Consider the following 8318-nt stretch of genomic DNA (forward strand, 5'->3'; position numbering starts at 1 on the left):
GTTGATAACTGGACCAATTGTTGGTTGAGATGTTGCAAAGGAAGTATCTGCTGAAGCTTTTCGCCAGATACTAATCATAACAGAAACGTCTGGTAAATGATCTATAGGAAATAGTACAGCTTATAAAATGAGTCAGATCAACGTAGACCGGTAAGGCAATCACTGATTGGCAAGTCCTTAAGCCAATCAGGAAATGTCACAGACCTACTGAAGGATGTGTAGATTGACAAAGCATCATCATTGGTTCTATGGACTGTTAAGGGGACTTGCAGTAGTTGGTAGTAGTGTTTAATTGAAACTCTTATTATCTTTTTCTTTTGGCTTTTTCTGTAAGTGTCCAGGTCTCCTATCCATATAAGAAAACTGAGTGCATCAGTGCCTGAAAAAGTTGATCTTCGCTGGTATATTAGTGGCTCTGGTCTTCCAGATGGTTTTCAGGTTTGAGAGAGCTACTATTGTAGTCGCAATCCTGTTTCTGGCCTCTTGTTGATTTTGTTCATTGTTTCGAGATATTTGAAGGAGACGACTTATCATAATTTACTTTCCTTTGATGCAGATATCTATGTAGTTAGTTGTTCGTAATATTGCTCTTCTTCCCACTGATCTCCACGCCATAGGTTATTGATGTTCTATCTAAGCCCCTTGTGAGGTTACAAAGTTGATCTTCTGTTCTACTTAATATTCTGTCCCACAATTAACTCTGAACCACTAAAGCCATCGAGGACATCCATCATTATTTTTCTAAGACTTCATTGAACAGGAATGGAGGTAAAAGACAGACGTATTTTACCCCTACTATTGTTTAGGACCATTTCTTCAGTGTTCCAATAACTAATACAGTGCTTTATAAATGTTGTAAAAATATTCAATAGTTTTGACAGTTCTTTTGCTGATATAATGCTTCATGCCAAACCTGTTCAATAGCTTTTTTTTACGAAGTTATGGAAGAGGAGTTTTTTATGTTTAAGGTACCTTTGACTGAAGAAACTCTAGCTGAAAATCTGCTCCTTTGTGACCCTCCTCTGTCTAAAAATAGTCTGTTGCTTTGTCAGGAGCCTTTCCACATGTGGCATCAGTCTGTTGAGAATTACTTACAGCAGTATCTTGCTGGGATAGCTAATAATGGTGATGGTTCTATAGTTTTAGCATTCCCAAAAGTTATTTTTATCGGAAGTGTGATCATGATGGAGTGGGTCCAATCAATGGATCATTTTCCTATCTGTCATAACTCGTTGCAGGGTTTGGTATGTGCATCTACAATAATATTCCCTCCATGTTTTAGAAGTTCTGCTGCAATGTTGTCAGTACCAGAAGCTTTATCTGCTTTCAGGGACCTGACTGCCTCTACAGTCTTCTCTCTTATTGTCAGTGAGTAATCTTTTGTTTGTTTTTATATCAGTCGAATTGATGTGATATATGTTTTTCTGTGCCATGAAGCAAGTTCTTGCTCATGCTTTTCACATCACTGATATACCATAAAACTGACTTCTGCTAAGACAAGAATATCCCTCTTGTTCTTTCAAGTGTACGGGTAAGTTGTTTTAGCTTGCCTGCTTATAAATGTTTCTGATATTATATGTGCTAATGATCATTTCCCTTTCCTGGAAGTTTGATCTTTTTTTTTCAGAAGCAAACTAATCCTCAGTCTGAAGTTTACCAGTGGATAAGGCAATTGTTGTTAAGCTAGGTCCCGTCTGATTTCATTTGATAACAGTATTTGTGGTGTTTATAGGACCAAATTAAACACAATGGTACCCATGTTTTCTTCGAGTTTGATTAGAGTTATTTTTGTCTGACCTATACACGTTAACTTCACCAAAAAGGGTGACCCTGCCAGGTATATAAACTGCCATCTGCTGTAGCCCTCTGGGTTAAGAAGGTATGTAACTCTCTGCCAATGACAGGGTAGAAGACTCATCAGTTTCCTATCTGACCGAATTGAAGAAAGATACTAAACACAAGTTTGGCAGTTTAGGTAAATACTATTCATTCCACACACAAAAGACAATAAAACACAGATATACGTACTTCTGTCTAACTAATGAGAGATTTTGATGTGACGAAAACCTAAATAAGACTGATGGAACTAATTGACCAACTGACCAGAGTCCGTTTAACACCCACATAACTTGGTCATTTCATAAATAAACAGTGATGTTTTCCCTCTAAGTGTTGATAAATTTTAGTATTTGACGAGGCTAACAAAGAATACGTTAGTAAAAGTCTAATGAATTCACCAGCAACACTTTCAACAACAGCAACAACAACAAAAAAAGCCAGAAACACCAAAGACACATGTACACCTGATCATGTGTAACTAGCACAGAAACAAGGTACTCTCCTCTCAAAGCCAGTTATTGGCACACTATACACACATCACATGCATCAAAGATATGAGTGTGCTAAAAATTTAGAAAATATAAGTGAACAAGGGTGTATATTTAGCCAGGACTGACATCAGAGCCATTGTCAAGAACTCCAGGTGGTATTATAGTTATTAATTCCATAGCAAATGTAAAGGCTCTATCATTGGCCACAGTGTTGGTGGTCAGCCATGGAGTAGACTTGGTGCATTTCAGAGGTTTCTATGATGAGTAGGGGTGTTTAAGCTTCCTAAGCTTGGGAATATTATGTTCCTGTCAGATGTGGCGATAGACTTTATTTTGATTATTCTAGGCCTCGTGATAGCCTTCAATGGATATTTTTATGTATTTAAAATGCTTCTTCTCCTGCCCCTCTTTGGTAGGTTCAGCAGGGGTCATAGCTGATGGTGTTGCTTCGTGGTTGTAATGTTGATAGACTTGGCTCACATGCTTCCCTGGCTGTTCCTAGGACTGAAAGATCTGCTTATGTCACTGGCTAGGCCACTGAGTTCTCATAATCCAAGGTAAAGGCATCAACAGCTCTCTATCAGCTCCTGTTCAGTTATTGTCAGACCTAGGACCACCCATAGAATCTTGGGTACCTTAGGTACTTCTGTAAAATATAGAGATTATCAAATAAATGTAATCATCTGCTAAACCAGGATAATCAGGCAAAGTGGGATGTTTTGAAAAAACACAAACAGCGGTGTAGATTTTTGTACAATCAATGATAAGACATGTGGTGAATACTGTTGGAATTTCCTGATTTTTTCTGAACATAATACGAAACTTGTAACCCATAGGAGAAAAGTTATAATAGTCATAATAGTACTAATTTGCCATTGTAACTTCAATAAAAGTGTGGTTTTACCGGTTTTAGTCACTCACTGTTTCTCAACCTCGATTGAGATGGTCTGATGTAATTGCCTATATCCAAGCTTCGAGAAATCAAAGGCTACTGATATAATTACGTCGTGAAAGACATTTTGCAGTTCCTTTAAAGGCTTGAATTTAAGCAGAAATTCGCATAGAGATTGGAGTAAAGTGATAAAACTTATCATGGTGATATATTGATAGTAGAAAATTTTGCACTCGATGTTATCAAGTTTAGTTTCGCTACAAGGTTGCCGTGTTAGGCTATGTTTGCATCAGGCATATTGGCTAAAGTAAATAAATGTTTGAATGGGCAAAGAGAATCACAGAAAATAAATGTAAAATATATATAAATAAATTTACGTAAAACTGGTTTAAAATTTATTACACATATTAAATGAAACCTTCTGAATAACAATTTAAGAAAAAAGTTGGACTCCCCCATTCCTAATCGGTAAATCAGCGAACTTAAGAGCGCTAAAAACTGGGTTTTAGTAGCTGTGGTGGGTAATAGATAGATAGCCGATTGTGTAGCTTTGCGCTTAACTACAAAAACAAACAAATAAACAAAAGTTGGCTTACCTATAATTTTGGTATGGTAGAAGTTATTTTGTGTACAGCAGTGATCATAAACACAATGAAACTTAATGCATTGTTTTAGAATCAAAACGAAGATAAAATTTACAGTGTTATAAAATAAAAACCATGGGAAAGTTTTAAAAGAATGTAGGAATACGTCAAAATAACTAATTAAAATCTACAACAATGTTTGTTTTTTGAATATCGCGCAAAGCTACACGAGGGCTATCTGCGATAGCCGTCCCTAATTTAGCAGTGTAAGACAAGAGGGAAGTCATCACCACCCACCGCTAATTCTTGGGCTACTCTTTTACCAACGAATAGTGGGATTGACCGTGACGTTATAACGCCCCCACGGCTGAAAGGGCGAGCATGTTTGGTGTGACGGGGATTCGAACCCGCGACCCGCAGACTGCGAGTCGAGCGCCCTAACCACCTGGCCATGCCGGGCCATCTACAACAAACGTAAGAGCTTTGTTTCCTTAAAACATATCACAATGAAATATTTTCGAAATTTCAAAGCTGCGAATGTCTAAAAATATCAAATATAAAGATATTTTATTAGCAGAAGATATATATTTTTTTAGAATGTAAGTATAAAGTTTCAAACTATTTTATTGAGTAGTTTTGTTTTCGCAATGCATTAAAACAAACCATACAACTAGTGCTTCAAATCGATGCATCTGAGTCTCACAGAAACAAGTTAACTTAACAGTAACTAGTCACGTCTCAAGCTACGCAATCACGTGCTTTAACTGCAACATGTATCATTAACATTAATGAAAACATTATGGTAATTTTTTTTCCTTTAATGCTTTTTCCTTTTATTGCTTGTTTGTTTGTTGTTAAGCACAAAACTACACAATGTGCCCTGCCCACTGCAGGTATTGAAACCATATTTTTAGCGTTATAAGCCCTGAGAGTTACTGCTGAACCACCAGGAGACGAACGTAGTGTGAGCGGACTATTTACTTTTATTTTTCCAGTGAAATTCCGCGAGCTGACAAATATTTCACTTCGAGAAACCTATTATATTCAGTCAACAACACCAATGAAATTATTGAGTACATCATATATTCCCTTGACGTGGCATAAATTAGTATTTACAGTTTTACGCTATATGTCATCAGCATAACAGTCTGGTTAAATTCTTCCTTTATATCCTGATGATTATTTTCTCTATGTATTTTATTCATGCATGTAATACAATATATAGGAACAAAAGTATGTGATACCAATATATACATGCAACACTAACATATATAACCATGCACATATTCTACCATACTAAATATAACATCACACATTATTGTATGTATATATAGACTACTGCGTGATAACTATGACAATAAGCTTCTGTTCCTGTTGGCTGTAATTCGGTAGCCACACTATTAATTATTGTTGTACCATCTATTAGCTTATAATCTTGACTCTTTCCCTCTAAGTGCAGAATAAATAATTGTAGCTGCAATTTAGCCAAAATAAGACTTTTCAACTTTCATTCACACAACCTGTATCGATATTCATGCTATCCACTACAACATATACTAACACACCATGATAATGTAAGCTACGTACAGTATTGAACAGTAAAATATATTTATTCTCCTAACAGCTACAAACATCAGAAGCTGAATTATCATCATATTGTTCTACTACATATACATTTGGAATCATAAGTAAAAACAAATACAAGATAAATTTAGTAAAACACGGACCTTTTCACTATGATTTTTGCAACCTAATAACATCTGATTCAGAACACAACCTCTACACTGTAAATAAGGAAGAAATGTAAAGGGCTATCATACCCCAATGTACTTCAATTTCATATTTTCATAGTGTTTTTTGAATGGTTTTTCGTGTAAACATATTTCCAATATTTACAACAGAATTCAAACTGCTTATCAAAAAGTAATTAAAGTCCTTTCAGCATGCCACTGTATTAGAATTCTGAGATATACTTTCCAGTCATGCCAACAGTCAATGCTCTGGGTATTACAACATTAATAACATCAGCTGTCTTAGCTTTACTGTAATTGTGTGGCTATCACACAACTTATAATATATATTTCACAATGAAATTCTGCCATGATAATCAGGAGATTTAAGTTAGCATCTTGACCAAACATCAGAGTTATTACTTTATTCTTTATTGGTGATTCTTCTAGTCTAGGACAACCAAATAAATACTAAGAAAATTTTTCTCATCAGCATAGATGAACAATGCAGAGTTCTCACTGTTTTCTGACTTATTAGTTTCCTCAAATTCTGATTGCTGGTCCAACCAATGCAGTAGAGGCTTATTAGTGAAGTGTGGCTTTAATTTGTCATTCTGTTCAAAAGAGTACAACCATTATGATTTATGATTTGACAGATTGAGCTGTCTGAGATAGAGATATTGATCAGTCCATTCAGAGTTGAGTTGCTTCCTGGCTACAGGCACGAATAAAACTCATACCTAATCTCCATACTCAAACTTTTGTTCCATCACTGTATTATTGTAACATTTCTTTTGCTTTTGGTGGCTTTATGCAGCTACTGACATGTAAGTTCATGCACATTAACTAACACACCCCACTCCACATACTTGAGACTGTGTATGTTACATTAAAATGGCTTAGAGTCTCACCATATCGCTACAGTTCGTGTCACCACATCCAATCATGTTCTATTTGGTGACTATGCATCTTGACAATAGCCATGCAGCATAGTTTCCATTACAAAAGGCTCTGTCATAAGGCTGTCATGTCTAAAGCTTACTAATGCTCTATGTATGTCTTTAATGATCCATCTAGTGTATGAGGAATATGATTTTCCAGTACTGATTTCAACAGTTTGATTGTACAGAAATCCACAGGTTCTACATTCAAGTTCAAATTGTTTAATAGAGAAATCAGTAAGTCCTACCAGTACCGTCCACAGTCTAGTTCCGATGCTATAGTTTAATCTCTTTCCATTTTCTTTGTTATAAAAATGCTTAAAACTTAAAGACATGTGCAATTTGAAATAAATCACAAAATTAGGTCAGAAGTAATATAAGCTGATGACTAAGCATCTCAGATAAAAACTTTGATCTTCAATCATTGACTGTTGTATGGAAACATTTGTGTGTAATTTTTGTGATGCCAATGACTAGCTTTGTCAGTTTTCTACCAGACCATTCATACAATAGTGGAGATGTGATAAATTAATATCTTTCTATTTTCCTTTTATATAAAAATACTGAAAACTAATGCACTTGGATCTCACTAAACTGTTGTAATGAGAAAACTGAATAATACCAGGAAGAAAGTCACTAGATGACAGCACTATTACCCAGATAAAAACTGAGAACTGCCCTTGTTCAGTGATTGTTGTATTCCAAACATTTCCTTGTGCTTATTGTGACATCACTAACCTGTTTCGTTAATCTTTTGTGACACATGCAAAGAGGAATATTAACTGGTGTCATGGCAAAAAAATTTAAAAGCCTAGAGAAAAGGCAGTTAACTCTGATAATGTACATATTAGTAGTGCAAACTTTTAATAATATTATGATGAAATGCGCTGAATTAATATACAACCATTATGTCATAAAATAATGAGTTTTTGTTTCACCACTTTACAAACAGCTTGAATAATATAAGTATAAACTTGTTCAACATGACATATGCTTATAATAAGATGATTATAATTTTATTCAGGATTCACAAACCTTTACAATAAGCTTTACCACATATCTCATTTCTTTAAAAAGTTAATATTATTCCTTAAATGCTAGCACAGTGAATCGTAATAAAAACCAATATCCTTTTAGAAATATTTTACAATGTCAATACTATAAAGAAAACATAATTAGCATTTCAAAGAAAAGTTTGATATATTTTTTTTTTACAAAGTATCATCAGTTAGCAACCTTCAATTTCACCTATTTAGCATTTTTTTTATATATCATTAAGCTGGCTTACTTTAAAAAAACATTTTTCACATAGATACATTCATATCATACCTTGAACTACAAAGAATTTTTGAAAAATCTTAAAAGCTATAACCTTATGTTACTTTCATCATTTTTATTGCAATAATTATAGCCCAGTTTGTGAAAACTCATTGTCAAATATCTATAACCTTTTATTTTTTGAAACAAATAAATATTTTATTTTAGTAAAAAATTAGATTGATAATAAACCAATTTCAGAAGTGTTATTTCAAATACTTAATTATAATACTTAAATATTAAGTCTAAATTAAGCTTTCTATTAAGTAAAAATGTTTCACACAGTACTGTAATACATAATACATATATATATTCTAAATCAATCTTATTTTTATATTTCATAACCTGTGCATTAGTGATACACTATTTATTCTTTTTTAGATAAAAATATGAATGGTAAAAATTAAAATATTAGAAATTTGTCCCATAAAATATCAAAAAAAAAAGAAAGTAACCTTGAAAGGGTTTCCATGCTAATAGGGAAATGAATTTGATTGAAAAAATCATTACCTTCATTTATATTC

This window comes from Limulus polyphemus, unplaced genomic scaffold, assembly GCF_000517525.1.
Source record: "Limulus polyphemus unplaced genomic scaffold, Limulus_polyphemus-2.1.2 Scaffold342, whole genome shotgun sequence".
Classification (NCBI taxonomy): Eukaryota; Metazoa; Arthropoda; class Merostomata; order Xiphosura; family Limulidae; genus Limulus; species Limulus polyphemus.